The sequence below is a fragment of the Crocuta crocuta genome, unplaced genomic scaffold, assembly GCF_008692635.1.
Source record: "Crocuta crocuta isolate KB4526 unplaced genomic scaffold, BGI_CrCroc_1.0 scaffold164, whole genome shotgun sequence".
Classification (NCBI taxonomy): domain Eukaryota; kingdom Metazoa; phylum Chordata; class Mammalia; order Carnivora; family Hyaenidae; genus Crocuta; species Crocuta crocuta.
The window spans coordinates 2,992,952-3,012,288 of record NW_027530016.1 but is presented as its reverse complement, the minus strand read 5'-3'; the positions used below and the strand labels follow the sequence as shown (position 1 = coordinate 3,012,288).

The 19,337-nt window shown below is 41.8% G+C and overlaps 1 long non-coding RNA gene across 1 annotated transcript; it reads left to right on the top strand.

Annotated features, from left to right (window-relative positions):
* The first annotated feature begins 13,811 nt into the window (after window positions 1-13,811).
* On the top strand, window positions 13,812-17,744 carry LOC144231709 (uncharacterized). The gene is made up of 5 exons (XR_013335154.1): window positions 13,812-13,967; window positions 14,932-14,998; window positions 15,961-16,043; window positions 16,469-16,544; window positions 17,617-17,744. It is a non-coding gene; the product is annotated as an uncharacterized LOC144231709 (long non-coding RNA).
* The last annotated feature ends 1,593 nt before the right edge of the window (window positions 17,745-19,337 follow it).

The following is a 19,337-nucleotide window of genomic DNA, read 5'->3' as shown; positions in this document are numbered from 1 at the left end:
AGCAAACAAGACACAGTCTCTTATTAATGGATACAAACTTACCTACAGAGAGAAAGAAAAGGACAGCGCTAAGGGCTAAGGCATGAGCGCTTACCTCAGTCAGGGATAGGTCAGAGGGCTGTCCTGTCGCCCAGGACAGACCCTGAATCCCAAAGTTGATGGGTACTCAGGTACTTCCCTGAGAAGGTTCAGAGATACTTCTCTCTGATGAACAGAGGAAGCTGAGCCATTAGCTAGCCAAAAAAAATATTCCAAAGAATGAAGCTTCAGCCTGGCATGTTATTGCTGGAGCTGAAGACCAACAGTTAGCGGCCAGATCAGGAAGTCTCCCGGGACCCTCTGCAGAGATAGACTGGTTCTCAAAGGCTGTGAATCCACCAAATCAGGAGACAGCTAAGCTCATAATAGGCAAAAGTGCAAACAAATCATATGAGCCCAGCGGCAAAATCAGGAGAAGACATAGCCAACCTTGGGCCTGGCCAGTGGATCCTAGTAGGAAACGATTCCTCATCCAGGAACTGCAAGTAACTCAGATGGTGTTTGTCATAAGATTATGAAACACTGTGGAACTTTTTGTTTCCTGTAATTTGTCTGCCTCCGAAGAGCTAATGTTTATTGATTTTCCCCTGGAAGAGGCAGACTCATCAATTTGCCTTGCCAGCATTGAAAATTCTCAAGTTTCCAGAAGAAGCTTGAACCAGAAGAATTGAAATTGGGGTCTCTATGTTGGTTTTACTGTGATTCACAGAGTAATGTAATGACGCTCTTCAGAAACATCCAAAATCTGAGGCTTTTTCAAATACTCAGAGGTTGAAAATGAAAGAAGGAAATGAGCATTTACTGAATACCGAACATACGTCAGGCGCTGAGCTAGGCCCTTTTTACAAGACAGAGGAAAATTTGGGGCTCCTGGGTGGCTCAGTTGGGTAAGTGTCTGATTTCAACTCAGGTCATAATCTTGCGGTTCATGGGTTCGAGCCCCACGATGGGTTCTGTGCTGACAGTTCAGAACCTGGAGCCTGCTTCTGATTCTGTGTCTCCCTCTCTCTCTGCCCCTCCCCAGTTCATGCTCTGTCTCTCTTTCTCTCACTCTCTCTCAAAAATAAATAAACATTTAAAAAAATTTTTAAAGACCAAGGAAAATTTAATCCTTGCAGGACCTCTCAAAATTATTATTATACCCGTTTCACTGAGGAGAAAACTGAGATTTAAAGAAACTAAATAGCTTGCCCAAAGTCCCACATATAATATGGAGCCAAACTGAGATTCTGACCCATGTCTGTCTGTTTCAACTTCCTGATCTTTCCGTGGCACAGACCACCTCTCTGGGACTGGCCTCCCCAGGGCCTTAGTAATCTAAATGTCTGTGAAGAGAAATACTTTGGCTAGTTATTGAGTCCTCGCTCCTGATCTAGGTTTTATGAGAATCTTGGGCCAAGAATGTAGGAAAACATTGAAACTCCAAACTTTTAATATTACCTTTTTTTCTAATGTCATTTTAAGATTTGTATCATGGATCTATCTGGAACTTATCTTTCAGTAAGGTGTGAATGAGAGGTATAGTTTTATTTTTTTGTTTTAATGGACACCCATGTACACCTGATACAATTGATTTTTTTTTTTTTGTCTTCTTTTTACCACTGAATTGACACGGTCATCTCTAGCATTGTTTCTGTATTCACTGGGTCTACGTCTGACTCTCCTCTTCCCACTGATCTATTTCAGCCCATTTTCAGGCTGTCTACATGTTGTAGCTTGGCTTTAAGTTGCACTACCTGTTAAAGCAAGCCATCCTTCTCAACTCCTTTCAAAATAATGACTTTTATCCCATTAAATTTTGAATTAAACTTGAATCTTAATATGATTATTAATAAAGATTGACATTTTTAAAGTTTATTGATTTTGAGAAAGAGAGAGAACACAGGCTGGTAAGGGGCAGAGAGAAGGAGAGACAGAATCTCAAGCAGAATCTGAGCCATCAGCACAGAACCCAATGTAGGGCTTGCCCTCATAACCTTGAGATCATGACCTGAGCTAAGATCAAGAGTCAGATGCTCAACCGAGCCACCCAGTGCCTCGAGGATTGACATTTAAATTGCAAATTAAATCTTACATTGGTATGTATCTCCATTTTTAAATCCTGCCTTATGTACCCTGACATGATTTTATAGTTTTTTTAATGCATGTCTCTTACCCATTGCATCAGAATCATTCCTAACTATTTTGTAGTTTTTGTTTATTTTTTATTTATTTATTTTTAATATTTATTTTCGTTTTTGAGAGAGACAGAGCACAGTGGCAGAGGGGCAGAGAGAGAGAGAGAGAGAGACCCAGAATCCGAAGCAGCTTCCAGGCTCTGACCTGTCAGCACGGAACCAGACACCAGACTTGAACGCACAAACTGTAAAATCATGACCTGAGCCGAAGTTGGACGCTCACCCAACTGGGCCACCCAGGCACCCCTGTAGTTTTTATTTCTAACCGGATGACCTTTTTATATGTTGATCACATCCCGCCATGTTACAAAATTCTCCTCTTCATTCTAGTAGGTTATTAACGTCACTAAATTCTGAATATGTGTATTTCTGCAAAAAAGAAAGATAATTTATTTGGCTTTCCTCCAATGTGTTACATATTTTATTGCTCTATTGCATTAATTGAAACTTCCAAAATAATACTTTGTAATGGTGAAAGCTCTCAGTGCTATTTGTTCCTGATTTTAACTATTTCATAGTTTGATACAGTCATTATCATGTTAAAAATGTCTTATTCTAGCCTTACTTTACATGAAATTTCCTATTAGTAATTGCTGCTAGATTTTATCAAATGCCTTTCACCAACTATAGTTATAAAAGGTTTTTCTCTTTTAATCTAAATAAGAAATTATTTTGATAAATTTCCAAATTTTCAACTATCTCTATACACCTGAAATAAACTTGACTTAATTTCCTTTCATTCTTTTTATAATTTGCTACTGAATTTTACCTACTATTTTTTTTTTAGTATTTTAGCCTTTACATTCTTAAGCAAATTTGTCTAGTTTTCTTTTTTCTATCTTTATCAAGTTTTAATATTAATATTATTGTGGGAACTATTTCTACCTTTTTTCATGGCCTAGGATAGTTTAAAAATAACTCGCCACTGTTTCATAGAAAAACTCCTGGATCAGAGACAAAAGACAGGGTTTTGTTTGTTTGTTTTAAATATTTATTTATTTAGGGGCACCTGGGTGGCTCAGTCAGTTAAGCTTCCAACTTTGGCTCAGGTCATGATCTCACAGTTTGTGAGTTCAAGCCTGGTGTCCAGCTCTGTGCTGACAGCTCAGAACCTGGAACCTGCTTCAGATTCTGTGTCTCCCCCTCTCTCTGTCCCTCCCCTGTTCACACTCTACCTCTCTCTCTGTCTCTCTCAAAAATAAATAAACATTAAAATAATAATAATTAATAAATATTTGTTTGTTTATTTTTGAGAGAGAGAGTTTGGGGGAAGGGGAGAGGGGCAGAGACAGAATCCCAATCAGGCTCCACACTGTTCCCACAGGGCCTGACACAGGGCTTGATCTTACAGACCCTGAGATCATGACCTGAGCCAAGATCAAGAGTCAGTCGCTTAACCCAATAAGCCACCCAGGTGCCCCAAAAGACAGTTTATTACTCAGGGCACTAGCAGTAGAGAGAGGGTGTGGGCCAGTCTCTTCAGCCCTGCTTCCCGCAGGGGCGTGAGGAGGACCAGATGGCACCCGCAGTGCAGTGGTCGGACCACAGGAGCGGAATCCTGAGTTTAAGGAACCGGATTGTTTTATAACGGGCATTGAGCATACCTGCTCTTTGCTCCGAAGCGAGACGCACTCTCTGTCTTCCAAGGTTGGAAGAAACTTGCCCTTTACTCTGAAGGGAATCGTTCTCTCTTTCATAGCTGTTCACATCCTTAGCACAAACATCCTTAGAAGACAGTCCAGAACAAGGAGTGGTCAGTCATTCACTCACAGATGTTTCCATGGGTGTCTCACCCATGGAAAGTGATTTCCCAATGACGGACAGCTAAGGCAAAAGAAGGACAGAACAGTGGTGCTTGTTAATTCTTAGTCAGTGGGCATATGCATGTTATATTTCCTGTCATTTTCTATATTTCTAGAAACATCTGCCCCCACTCCCACCACCTCCCCCCCAAAAAAGAAAAAGAAGCAAGAACTGTCTAGTAGTGGAATAGCTGCTTCAAGATATGGTGAATATTCCAAAAACTCTGAGGGACTTCCCTTCAGGGACACTGTGGAATCCTAAATTAGATAGGTGTGGCAGAGTACGGCCCTTCTAATTCAAAGAATCTAGAATATTAGATGGCTAGATCTGAAGGCATTTCAGAGTCTACTTAGCGACTCCTACTTATTTCCTCTGCATTTCCCATAATATTCATAGGTTGGCCAGGGACAGATGATTAGAAATCACACACCCACACACCCACACCCACACATACATTTTCAAAGGAACTCATGGCTGGGATTATCCATGTTTCTTAATCTCTTTAGTCTTTCTTTAGTGAGGTCAGTGGGAAGACTATTATTTATGCCCCTAAAGTACTGGCATATGAAAAACGTCATCGGCACAAGAAAGTCCATGGCGAGCAAGCATGATAAACACGACCCTGTTCCACAGAACTTACCGTGCAGTGGGGAAGATAAGCAATTCCACAGAATATGAGATGTGACTGGCTCTCAGATTCACTAGAAATTGACTTACCACGCCCCCCCCCCCACCTTCTACTCACCCACTAGCTCTCTGGGGCGCCATAGCCAGAGAGAGTTGGTGCAATTTTCCTGTGTTTGTCCCATAGGGAGTAGCAGAACAGGGGGGAAAAAAGGTGTCTGCTCAGGTGACTCTGCTCTGACTCAGGTTTTCCTTTTCAAAAGAAACTCTAATATCTATTTTCATACCTTCATACGCGGTTGCCTAAAAGCACCCAGCAAATCTAACATAGCCTTAAAAAGTCCAAAATTAGAATATTCTCTTGAGGTCTTTGCCCAAAATTGAACACCTCACATCCCTGATCCTTTCTTTGTTCCTGCCCCTCTGAAATCACTCTTGGGCTCATAATAGTATGTATAATACACATGCACACACACTCATTCACACTCACATACCACACATTTGCTTTCTCTACATTTCTAAAGTTTCCTCTTATTCATTCTCAGAATCTGAGGATGTAGAGCTACTATTGCTGAAAGAACAAGATTAGCTGATGGGAATCACGGTTTCTTTCCCCATTCTCTCCGTGACAGTAAAAATGCAGCTACAGTTCAATCTGAGCAAACAGCTAAATGAAAATTCAACTTCATAGAAAACATTAAATTAATATTAACCTCCCTTGAACAGTCTTAATTTTTGAAAGCATCCAGAGTAGAATTCCTTCATGTGGCAAGCTTCTCTCACAACTATTCCTGAAAAAATGTTAATTCCAAAAGATGAAATGTTCCGCCTTTCCCCAACTTTGGTACCAGAGGTACCCAACGTCAGATGAGCAAGGAGCCAAATTCAAAACCAGATTCTAGTTTCCTTCCAAAACTGAAGTCACCATTCTAATCTGCTACAGTCGAAAATGCTAGGCCGCCACAACCGATTGTGAAAGGCGGCCTTCATCTGCCCCCTGCTGGACTCTATGTAAATGACAGGACCTCCTATCAGCAGCAGGAGAGGGGGCCAGATTGGGCAGGTGCTGGCATCCCTTGTAGAATATAAAGGCTGTGGCATAAGGGGCTGTGCTCCCAGAACGTAGCAGAGTTGGAATACACCAGGCATTCAACAGATATGTGCCGAACGAGTAAACATACAGGTAAGAAAGATGGGCTTACAGGCTCTACGTAGGCATAATACCAAGAGCATATTGGCCCAAGGGAAAAACTAGTGCAATGTTTTGTGATTCTATCTTCACAAATGTTTGAAATAAATTGGTAGCGATCAGGATGGCTGGTATTCTCTAATAATTCCACTGGGCTGAACAAAATAATAAAACTGGAATATTCAGACTTAAGGACAAAGGTAGATTTTCTAAATGCTACTGCCAAGAAATAAATCTTTGAGAGCTTAGGATCTAAAAGCCATGAGATAGGAAAGAAGGGAAGGCAAGGGGAGGGGAGAGAAGGGAAAGGAGGGGAGGGGAGGGGGGGAGGGGAGAAGAGGGGAGAGGAGGGGAGGGGAAGGGGGGAGAAAACATCTTTTCTCCAAGATGGCAGAACAAGTTGAGATCATAAAGTTCTCTGTGTTATCGTTCATCCTTTTCTCCAGGGACCCCTGTTTCTACCAGCCCTCCAATGATTACCCATATGTCTCTCAAGGAGGAGTGAAGACAAGCATGAGACAAATAGGCATCATCTTTAGTTGGAGGTGGATTTATTGAATATGAAAAAAGTCATGTTAGGGCTAAGATTTTGACATTTGATACCCCTGTATACCTACCCTGGAGAAGCTTAGGTTTCATTGAGGAGTCAACAAATAAGTATATGCAGAACAGTTCTACAGGGAATATAATGACGTGCCAATGGATGTGCTATAGAAACTGTCCAAGCTGGGGCGCCTCGGTGGCTCAGTTGCTTGAGCGTCCAACACTTGATTTCAGGCTCAGGTCATGGTCCCAGAGTCACTGAGCATGGAGCCTGCTTAAGACTCTCTCTCATATTCTTTGCCCCTCTCCCCTGCTCACGTGTTTGCCCCCCCCTTTCTGTCTCAAATAAAAAAGAAAAATAATAAAAAATAAAAAGAAAATGCCCTGATGAATGAATGAAACCCAGTGTCTCAGCCTAGATGCGCAATTCTTAAAGGATTAAGAGGCAAGGTAAATGGATCGCCCTTAAGTTTTGAGGAAATCTGTGATGTCTAGAGCCTGTGGCACACAACTAGGGCAATGCCCATGAACAGTAAGTTCAACTTCTTGTGGTGGATGGTCAGGGACTTTGGCCTTATGAAGATATTTGTAAGATAACTGGGAAAATTTGAATGCTGACTGGATATTTGATAGTTATTCTTTTAGAAAAAATAAGAGTATTGTGGTTGCTAAAAATGAAAGTCGTAATGTTTTAGAGATGCATACTGAGGTATTTATGATTGAAATAATAGAATATCTGACATGTCCTTCAAAATAATGAGTCTGGGAGTGATGGAGTCGGTTAAGCGTCTGACTCTTGATCTTGGCTCAGGTCATGATCTCATGGTTTGTGAGTTTGATCCCCGCATTGGGCTCTGCAGCATGCAGCCTGCTTAGGATTCTGTCTCTCCTTTTCTCTGCCCCTCGCCTACTTGTGCTTTCTCTCTCTGTGTCTCTCGAAATGGATAAATAAACATTAAAAAAAGAAAAAAGAAAAAAGAATGAGTCTGGAGATGGAGAAGTGGTAGTACATAGATGAAACCAGACTATGTGCTGGTCACTATTTGAGCTGGTGACAGGTAAATGGAAATTCATTATACTGTTCTTTATGTTTGAAAATCTTCATAATAATGTAATTCAGCATCTCTTTTTGGACTTTTACATTAACTCTTCATTTAGTCTCCTCTGCCCAGCACTACACCTCCTCAGTCAGGAAAAACCTGACATTTAGAAACGTCAATACGCATATTGACACTACAAACAGCCCAGAAATAACATCGTGACATTTACTCAACAACAGCTATTTGCCAACACGCACGAGTCGGCTTCCATGGGAAATACTACTGGCATCAAACCAGTGTGAAGCTTACCTGAAAGTTGCCTCCTTCATTTCTTTCCCCTCCCTGAAGCCTTTTCTCCACTATTCTGCCTACATTGTCCTTGAAGGATTTGGGAGAGTTTTGCTTAATGTATGTATAGTATCTTTTTAAGCATTGAAGGTATTTACCAAAAATGTTTAGTTAAGTATAGTTGATATAAAACTGTTCTTTTCAATATTAAGTTGATCCATTTACTTTTCAAGACCCTTCCAAGGGTATTTTCATGACCATTTGCTGTGGCAGGGAGATCTTCAATTCTTTCATCCAATAGCTCTTTAAAAAGCTTAAATATATATATATATAAGTATATAATATATATATAATATATAATATATATTTTATATATATTTTATATATATATAAAAAAAAGTGTTTATATAATATATATAAAGTGTTTACAGGGGCTCCTGGGTGGCTCAGTCAGTTGAGAGTCTGGCTCTTGATTTCAGCTCAGGTCATGATCTCGCAGTTGGTGGGATACCACTCATGGGATCAGCCCCACATGATCTGCTTGGGATTCTCTCTTCCTCTCTCTCTGCCCCTCCCCTGCTCGCACTCTCTGCCTCTCTCTCTCAAAATAAACATTTTCAAAAAAAAAACTTTTAAAAGAAGTATTTACAGTTCTCATGATTCAAGTAGTTAATATTGTGTTCTGACTCAACCAGGCACTCTCCGAAGAGCTAGAAACATCGCAGTTAAACAAAGAGAATCCCTAACCTTTAGAAGCTAGCATACTAATATAGGAAGACATATAATATACAAACAAATAAGGTATTGGGTACTGAGGAGAAGATGCTAGAATAGGGTAAAGCAATACAGCTACTGGGATAACAGTGGCTAGGAGGTGCCTCTGAGGAGGTAACTAACGTTTGGGTTGAGATCTCAATGATGAGATGGGAGATATGGTGAAAGAATGTTCCTGTGTAATGAACAACAAGCATCGACGCCCTGAGATGGTCTTCGTGTAGAGTCAGTGTGGCTGGAGCACAGTGAATGAGGAGAAAGATGGTGAGCTCACAGAGATACGCAAGGGCCAGCTTCTCCACCATGGTAAGGGGCCAGGGGTTCATTTCAGCAGCAAGGGGAACTCACTGGAGGATGAAACAGCAAAATATGATCTGATTCTCTCTTTGAGTAAGAGTGGTTCTGGTCACTTTGGGGAGAATAGACAAACAGCTGGTAAGAAGGTGATCAGGCCAGTTTGAGCTGATGAGAGAGGACAGCGTATGACCAGAGTTGGAGCAAGGGAGCTGGTGAGAAAAAAATCTGATGGAGGATATGTTCTGAAACAGAACCAATGGGCCTCGGATGGGTTAAATGTGGACATGACAGAAAAGGGTAGAATCAAAGAGAACTCATAGATGTTGACTGAGACTGAACGCTTCTGCGTGTACTCGGTTGGGGCGGGGAGAGAATCAGTAGTTCTGTTCTTGGCATAAATTGACACGGACATACACACAGAGATGTGTAGTTCAGTACAGAGTGCAGGAGGGAGCTGTGGATGTAACCATCACCAGTGTAAAGATGGTGGTTATGGGACCCAACAAAGGACACTGAGTAGGAGACTGACCCGTGAGGTGAGAAGAATGATCATGAAAGCATTTCAGTGAGGGTGTCATCAATTATATCAAGTGCTACTGAGAGGCTCTGATATTAGGTTGACCATTAGCTTTGAAGATGTCTTTTGTAACGTTAATCAGAACTGTTTCCATAAACTGGTGGAGACAAGCCAGCCTGGAGTCAGTTCAGGTGAGAAAATAGAGGCAGTCTGTGTATATAAATCTTTCAGAATATTTTGTAAAGGCAAAAAAAAAAAAAAAAAAATAGAACTGTAGATAGAAGGGAAGGGACGGGAAGGGACAAGCTAAGGGAAGGGTTGTCTTGGGTTTTTTTTTTTTTTTCAAGCCAGGCGATATTAAGGAATGTCTGAAAGCCCAAAGAAATGATACAACAGCAGAGAATTTGATGATGCAAAGAAAAAGGATATTTGCAGGATCAAACTCCTCAAGAAAGTGGATTCCAGAGCACATATGGAAGAGTGGACCTCAGGTGTGAACAGGGACACCATCCACTGTGTAACAGAGAGAACTACAGAATCACGTGGGCACATTTAGAATCGCGCTCACAGGTCACTGGTGGCAAGATACAATTATTGTCTTCTTGTATGGCTTTTTCTCTGTGGGATGCCAGGTGAAATCGGCAGTGCAGAACAAGAGCAGGGAAAGGATTTTAATAATCTGAGGAGCAAGAAGGTTTAAAAAGCCCCTCAATTTGGGGCGCCTGGGTGGCTTAGTCGGTTAAGCGTCCGACTTTCGTTTAGGTCATGATCTCGCGGTTCGTGGGTTCGAGCCCCGCGTCGGGCTCTGTGCTGACTGCCAGCTCAGAGCCTGGAGCCTATTTCAGAGTCTGTGTCTCCCTCTCTCTCTGACCCTCCCCTGCTCACGCTGTCTCTCTGTCTCTCCTAGAAATAAATAAAAATATTTATTAAAAAAAAAAAAAAAGCCCCTCAATTTGCCAGAGAAGCGTGGTCAGGTTGTTGGGCAGAGCCAAGTACCCGTTTCAGATCTGCGGTAATGCGACTTAAGGAACATTAGCCAGCGGGCTTCTGTTATTTTCTCCAGCAATATTCAGCTTGCTAGAGTAAAGAGGTGCAAGCACCACAGAGGGGCAAAGGACGTGTATAAAGGAATGAGTATAGTGCTGGGCGACTGCATCTATGGCAAGTGAGAAGGGAGGCAAGATGGGTTGACATGTATGGAAAAGCAGCGGGACCGAAGGAAGAGAGAGATTTGAATGGATCAGAGAACGTCTTGAAGGGGAATCCGGGAAAAGCTGATGAGTGATCGCCGTCAAAATTCTACATTTGGGAGTCGGGGAGTTCTACAGTGGGAGGCTATGACTTATGAACAGGTGGAGATGGAGAGGAAGGAGATAACCTGAGAGCTGAAAACAATTGTGGGATCCTGAGATGGGACGGGTCACTTTTGGAGGTAAGGTTGCCAGGAATGACCACAAAAGGAGGCAGCGGCCGCGAAGTGGGCAGGTTGCCCATGGTATATTGGGATGATGAGTGGAAGAGCCTGACATCTCTGAAGAAACAGTTCTGTTTGTTGTTCAAGAGAGAAGATTTGAAATCAGCCACGGAGTGCAAGGACACGTCACTCTCCTGAGGACCTGAAGATCACAGGGTGTGGGGAAAACCAGCCTCGAGCGGGCTGCGCCACAGACCTTGAGCAGGGGAGTGGAAAGGGAAGCCAGGTTTCGGTTCTGGAGAGACATGAAGAGAAATCACACAGAGAGATCAAGTTGTAGGCAAATGTGCTAGTAACAGACGCCAGATTATACAGAACACAAAGAAAGGGGCAGGAAGGCAGGGAAGGGTAAGGTTGGGGTGAGAGTATGTGGTGTTCTCAGTCCTGTCCGCACAATAAAACCACCCGGGGGAGGGAACTTTTAGGACACCGGGTCACAATCTCCAGGGGTGCTGTGATTCTGATACACAGAGCAGAGAACCACTGCTTCAGTGACAGGTGAAGCAATGTGAAGATAAGTGAGTTCATTTTCTGATGTCGAGTGGGCGAGACGCACAGTGGGGCATGATGGGGCTGGTCCTGGAGGCGCTGGCGGTGGGACAGCAGTCTCAGATCCCGCAGGGAGAAGACGGAAGTTGGTACAAGACTCCTAGAAGGCAGGGACTTTCTACTTCCAAGAGTTTGTACCAATCTCCTGGTTACTAGCAGAGACGTGCACAAGATGCAGGTGCACGGTCATCCATTGCTGCATTATTAACACACCAAACACGAAAATGTCAAAAGATGCAATGTTACACTACTAGATAAAGCTTAACAAAATAAAATAGAGCCATTAAAAAAAAAAACACTTAGAATATGATTTACTGTCATGAAAAAAGACTCATGATCCATTAAATGGAGAATGCAGTTTCAGAAAAGCATTACGTGGAGCACGGTATCAAATGAAATGAGATGGACTGTTACACACTAACACGGATAACAGACTGGAAGGCCTAAAAAAAAACGGTATCAGTGTTTATCTCTGACAATTTTGAAGTATTAAGGGGGAGTGCTTTTCATATTTTGAAAATCTCATGTACACATTTTTCATTGATGGGGGAAAAAGGTTTTTGTTGGGTGGGGGGCTGGGTAGGCTTTGCCATCAGTTCCAATTCCTACTGTTTACAGGTAGGATTTGGTCTGACTGGCCCAACCTGTTTCTGGTGGTGGGAGCAAGACATGGGCTTTGAAGTATTAAGAAAAACTATCCCCAACTTGGAAATAAAACGTAGGACAGTACAGCACGTCCTTGCACATTCATACAGGGGCACTCTTTAACATGCCCGCCGAGGGGATTTCTTCATGTCGGAGTGGTTCTCATAATGTAATCCAAGGACCCCTGGGAGTCCCCAGAACGCACTTTTGGGATTCTAGAAGGTCCTCCTTTTCCAACTGCATAACTGTGAGAGGCCAGATTTTCTTCATATACTTCAACCAAAACAACATATTGTAACATATGAATGTGGAAGCTAATAGGAGAATCCAGCTGTCTTCTAAGCCAGTTAAGTGTTCTATTTGCAAACATGTAGAAGAATGCCTTTTTTCTCAAGATAGATAGATAGATAGATAGATACACATATATACATATAGATAGATCGATAGATAGATCGATAGATAGATAGATAGATGATAGATCTGAAGCTATTTTTATTTAAAAACTGTTAACATATCATGGGTTTATTTTTAAATTAATAAATATTTAAACTTTTGTCTTAATTCCTAAAGCAAAAATTGTCAGACCCTTTAGGGTCCTTTAAGCCCGTTAAGGGATCCTAAGGCCACAAAGTCTGAGACTGGCGTATCTTTGCTATTTACTCTGAGGAGCTCAGATCCCTCAGCGTACTGGTTTCAAAACCCTGTCCCAGTGGACTGTGTAACTCCCGTTCCTCCAATGCTCTGAACCAGCTTCGCCACCTTAATGATTTCCTCATTAGGGAGGCAAACAAATCTGACAAATATTCATTGTGTACCTGTTTGAGTCGTGTTTGGTTTTTTGATTATACTTTGATAGGTGCCATCTATCTGCTGATTTATAGACATCATAGGATCTAGCCCTGGGGTTCTCTTCTTTGCATTCGAAGGTGGATGGAAAAAGAAACAGCACCATGAAAAGTCTCATCAATCTTCAACATTTCCCTAATGAAATAAGAAGGCTGCAATGATAGCAGTGCCTAGCTTGTTAACCAAGGAAAGTATCTTAAAAGGGAGATTCAGTCCAAAGCCTGTGAGGCAGAGTGGCAAGTTTAAAAGAATGGCTAAGGTAAAGAATGGGTCTGTAGCTTAGGAGACAAGATCCACCTTCATATGGAAGAAGAGTGAGCTTTTCGCCCCTGGTCTACTTCCCCACCACCCTCTCAGGTAAACGACCTAATACAAGAACATAATTTCAGGTCTCTGCAGAAAGCTTTCCTCGTCCATATACAAACAGCAGGAGAAATCTATAATCCTACCAACCATTAGGAAACACTACTCTAATACTGGATCTTAAACTTCAGTAGACCTCAGAATGATCTGAGAAGCCTATTAATAGAAATACAGATTTGGGGCGCCTGGGTGGCTTAGTCGTTAAGCGTCCGACTTTCGCTTAGGTCATGATCTCGCGGTTCGTGGGTTCGAGCCCCGCGTCAGGCTCTGTGCTGACTGCCAGCTCGGAGCCTGGAGCCTGTTTCAGTCTGTGACTCCGTCTCTCTCTGACCCTCCCCTGCTCACGCTGTCTCTCTCTCTCTCTCTCTCCTAGACATAAATAAAACATTAAAAAAAAATTTAGAAATACAGATTTGAATTCATTACCCACTGTGGGGTGGGGGGACAGGAGTATTTGAAACAAGCACTCCAGGTAATTCTGATTAAGAAAATAAATAAAATACTTTGAGAAACTACCCTATGACTATTAAAACTGCTGCCTCACTGACGTCTTCCGTGTCCCGAAGATTGGATTGGGCATCCTCAACATCTAACCGCCAAGTCCGCCCACGTGGGCGCTCGGTAATCTGACCGGTCTGTGCCTACACATCTCTCCCAGGGCCCCATCTACCGTTGCCTACACCCGCCTCGCCTGCACTGGAGCCTGAACCGACGCCCAGCTGCATTCCTCCTGTTGATCTCTTTCCCACTTCCTTCCTCTGCCTGTGGAGGAGGATGTGTGCTTCGCGGCGGTGTTAAGGTGGGCACTTAACTTGGCTCTCTGGGCTCTGAAGCCAGGAGACCTGGCTTCCCATCCCAGGGCACACCCCTTGGTAAACATAGGCAGCCTCTTTGAGATTCGAGAGGACTCCCCTATCAAAACGAAGGATGGGGTGCCAGAGTGACTGTCACCTGAGCGTCCGACTCTTGATTTTGACCCAGCAGGATCTCACGGCCCTGCGATGGTCCCCTATTTCAGGCTCCAAACTGGGTGTGGGGCCTACTTGGAATTCTTTCTTTCCCTCTCTCTCTGCCCCAGCCCTGCCGTGAAGGTAAAAAGTACCCACTCCAAAGTTATTACCCCAGCACCGGCAGTATTTAGATGTTAAATGTGTTAGTTTGGGGTTTTTTGGATTTTTTGTTCGGTTGGTTGGTTTTTTTGGTTTTGGGTTTTGTTGTTGTTGTTGTTTTGCCTCTTATAAGGGCTTCAGTCCTCCCAGGAATTGTAAGTGTTCTAAGCAACATCAAATTCTTAGAGATACACGATAAAGTAAGAACAACTCAACTCCTTACTGCACAAGCTTCTGAACCAAATTTTGGAACAACCTGAAAGAGCAGATACTTAAGCTGCATCAGATCAAATCAGTATAAAGTTCTAAAGATAATCCAGATCTATTAAAGGCAGACTACACTCACCCTACCCCCAAATTATTTTATCATACTTTTTAAGTTAATAATCATGTTCCTTAGCATTTTGAGGCCAAGGGGAGAAAACACTTTAAGAGTCCACAGCTGCCAAGTGACAACCTGGCTCATTTCCAGTAGATGGTACAAGTACGGGAGGTGGATGGAGGGGGTGAAGTGGCCCATGTTAAAATATTCTGCGCATTTGCCATGCACAAGAATACTGGATAACGTGAACGATTAAAGAATGCATAAAGCACAGATTTCTCCTTTTCAAGGAGCTTAATTAGTTGACTTACTGACATTGCATTTCTTAATAGACAAAATAGCAGTGGCCATCACCTCCCAAGATTTATCCTGTTCTTCTTCCTCTTCAGGAAGCGGAAGGTATGAAAATAAAAGTAGGTATGATTTAGAAGATAGATGCATTTTTCACAAACATCATCCCCGTAAGAAGGGTTCAAAACATGGAAGGGTTCCCATCCATGCCCAGAGCCACCCTGAGATGGGCATTCTCTCCATTTTAGAGACCAGCAGAGACGAGGCTGTTCCGCAGCGCTTCCCCAAGTTCACAAAGTGGGAAGTAGTGGTGCTGGGGTCGTTTTAACTCCAAGGTCCATTTCTTCTTCCTGTAACCGAAATTCAAGTATTCTTCCCAGTTTTTAGGTATTCTTCACAAGTCTTTTTGGTAATCTTCATGTTTTGTGACTGGGAAGTAGATAAGCTAATGCCCAAACGATGCCCTCCTCCCCAAAAAAGTTAGTGATGGCCAAGCTTCAAGAAGCAGTTTATCTGACTACTGGCCAAATAAAGACAGCACATGGAGCCTTAGAACAACAACAAAAAAATCGGGAGTGCAAATTTTCTATTCCTGTATGTGCTTCCCAAACACCCTTCCCATTTTCTTATTGGGTTCTCTCACCAATCCTGTGGTGGGGAAAACGTGTAAAAAATAAGAAAGCTATTAGCAGCAATCTGACGTCTGATGTGTTCCCCTCAAAACCCCCTTGGCCCTCAGAAGAACCAAAGCATTCATGTGAGCACTAAAGATGACTTAGTGGCCTAGAAAAATGTCTATTATAAGGGGGAAAAAAATCACATACGGGGTAATTCTATTTTTGTGTAAAATAAAGATCAAGAGTGTATTTTGTGCCTCTATGGATGTGTCAGTAAGCATGGGAATTATTTCAATAGCACGCCCGGTAACAGTTACCTTTGAGGTGCACAATCAACAGAATAGGAAAATTTCACTTCTTGCTTCAAAAGATCTTAAGAGTAATATTACAGGTGATTTTCACCTTGTTTCAGTAGCAATAATATTGTTTCCTCCACCTTTTGGTGCTTTACAGAATGCTGCCAAGACAGAGCTTTCATCGGGAGTTAGGAACATTACTCTCCGTGTCTGAAACTTCACACAGATTGAACCCAGGAGGTGTGTACTGGCATCCTGGTTTGCAAGCCTGACGTACCCCCAGACACTTTTTTGATAACATGGTTTCCTAGCTACCTCATAGGACTGTTGTATGAAAAGTGCTAATATTCGTGGAAGTGCTTTACTGGGCTAAACAAAGGCTGAGATCCCCTTTTCTCAACTTTTTTTGTACATATTTTTAGGCACTTTTGGCCTGGTCAACTGCTGGCTCTGGCTCCAAAGAACCCAGAAAGTCACAAACCTAAAAAAAATATAGGAGTTGTATTTCACTGAAGGATGTCAAGAGTAGATCAATTCCTTAACCTCAATTCCAGCAAACCCCAATTCTGAAAGAGGATAAATCCCAAAGACCTAAGACTTGGGTTGAGAAAGTAGCAATTTTCTCTCCTGGTTAGTGAAGCTCTAATTTAGCTTTGTTTGCCCAGGAGCCTACTGGAAGATTCTCCAAAGTTCTGCGGCAGGGGCTCCAGGCTGAATGAATCCACGACAGCCAGCCATTTGGTGAGCAAACCCTGAGACTGGTAAACGTAGGCTGCCAGAAGCACAGCTGACGGCCTTCGAGGCTGATTTTTTTTTTTTTTATGTTTTATTTTTGAGACAGAGATAGAGACAGCATGAGCAGGGGAGGGTCAGAGAGACAGGGAGACACAGAATCCAAAGCAGGCTCCAGGCTCTGAGCTAGCTGTCAGCACAGAGCCTGACGCAGGGCTCGAACCCACCAACCACGAGATCATGACCTGAGCTGAAGTTGGACGCTTAACCGACTGAGCCACCCACGCAACCCATTGAGGCTGATTTTTATCATCACCTCACAACTACGATGGGAATGGTAAAACACGTAGGGGCACAGACGGATTCTGCTCTAAGTTTGGGAATTCAGACCACGGATGAAGCCCAACAGTGTGGAGAATAGACCCAAGCAACCTCCACTAGCCGATAAACAGCTGACCGAAGAGCCAATTCCCTAGTTAAGACTACACAAGTGCTTTAAAAGACTTTATGAAGGGCTATTTTGGATATTTATAGAGTGCACCACTAACAGCACCGTCAGAGTGTTTTCTGAAACTTTATGGTAAATATATTTTAATGGGTTTTTAACCAAGTTAAGGACAAACTTTTTTTTTTTCAATCTCATGAAACAACATGACTGACACCGACAGCACTCACATCTCCAGCAACATAAAGCTCCTGGTCTGCCCAATTCTGCAGATAAATTCATGAAAGCAAGTCCAGGTCAGAGTCTGCTAAACATATAACCCTCACCAGTGAAATACTGCTATTCAAGTTCACAGAGTGTGTTCAGGGACGGGAAGATGACCAGCTAGCTATCTTCAGGAGAAATATGGAAGGCAGACTCTGTAGCAAGTTGTAAATGAGGATCCATTCCACAAAATTACTTGTGTCTTAACTCGGAAGACAAATCACTTGTCATTAAGTACTTCTTTTTGAAAAGGTACCTTATTATATGGGTTACTACAAAACTGTACCACAGAAAACATACTAACACCAAAGTTACTTAAGGCAACAGCTTTGAACTGGTCTTTAATCCCTTTTATTGCTTCTTACTTAATAGTTATTTTCAGAGTCTTCCAGCTGAAACCGAAGCGTTTTTCTTTGGAATCCTTTACAGAATTATATCTTCTTTGTGGAAAACACATTCTCCAACAAGAAATACTAACAAATCCATGGTGCAGATGTCACAACTCTTTTGTTTTTGTTTTTAAAGTTATTATGTGCCTTTAATTTCAGAAGAATTGCTATTATACAACAAACCTTTTATTTGTTTTCATTCATAAAAACAGTCCACAGCATTCATAAAACAGGATGTCAGAAGACATAAAAAGACTCTTCAGGTGGATTGTTTATGTTTTAAGAAGAACAGATGAGTTGGTAGCAATTTAATACAGATGGAAACAAACACAAGCCATATAAAAACAGGACTGGAGAGGAGGGGTGGGGGTGGGGGGAGATACAGCAACCAAAGTAAAGTCAGAGCTTTCAGGCATGCAACGCAACATCTGAATTTTCTTCACTTAAAAACCAAACTAGGTCCTTAAATAGGTGTTTCTAAAGAAGGCTACAAAAATATTGCAAAAATGTTAGCCTTACATATAACCAAGGGAAAAAAGAAAGAGAGAGAGAGATGGGGAGAAAAGAAATGAATCCCAGCTACCCCTGGGCTAATCACAGTAAGTTTTCCCTACCAGAGACAGACAAAGAAAAGTAAGTTTTACAAGCTTAGCTTTGGGTACAATACCTTAGAGCTCTCGCTTGGGTGTTTCCTGCTCATGCTCTTTTCAGCATAAACAAATATGGTTTGTGTAATGGAATACATACTTGAAGGATTCCTTAAAAAAGAATCACAAGTTTCATTTTATATATACAACAAATTTTTAATTATGTACTGAAAATAAATTACAGGAAATAACTTTAAAATGCAACAGAGGACAAAGTCACGATAAACATTCCCATTGAATTCCCTTGGGGGGGGTGAGGGGAGATTGCAGTGCTCAAGGAAGATAAATATCACAAATATATCAAAAACTTCAAATTGTCTATGCATTCACACACTGACATGAGCCACAAACATTCCTTCACAGGGACTGTACTTAGCCTACCACAGAACCAGATTTTGCCATAAACTACAAAACTTTTAATACAAAATCGTATTTATATATTTATAATTCATATACATGCCCTATCTGTGATTTTAGAAAATAAAAGCTACACACTGTACAGACACTCTTAACTCATAGCTGTAGGCAACATTTTTGGATGGAATTTCTCCCCCAATAAAATTAATGGCGTATTTTATGTACATGAAGGCTAAACTGCATAAAGACAGTTCAGTTTCCCAGATATGCATCTCCTTTTAGGGCAGGTTTATAAATTTAAAAAGGCAAGACAAATGTACACCTCAGAATCACTTTCTTAGCTACAAGAGTTGTCATGTAATTTCTGTGAAACTTCTGATACATGCATTTATGTAATACTGGTATTGAAGGCAGTAAAGCAATATATACTCTTAATGTAGTGGCTCAATAAAGGCTTCATTGTCATTCCAATCTGATTCTTGATACAGTGATTCATAGCTTCACTAGAAATTAAAATTTCAATGGGACACTGGTGTTAAAGAGACTCTAAATAGATTTCTTAAAATATTTCCCTGAAATATCCTTTTACATAAGACAAATTTCATTAACATTAGATTAAGTAAAAAGGAGAAAAAAGAAAAAGAAAAAGAAAGAAAGAAACATGGCACAAATGTGCATGATCAACGAATGCTCCTCGGCC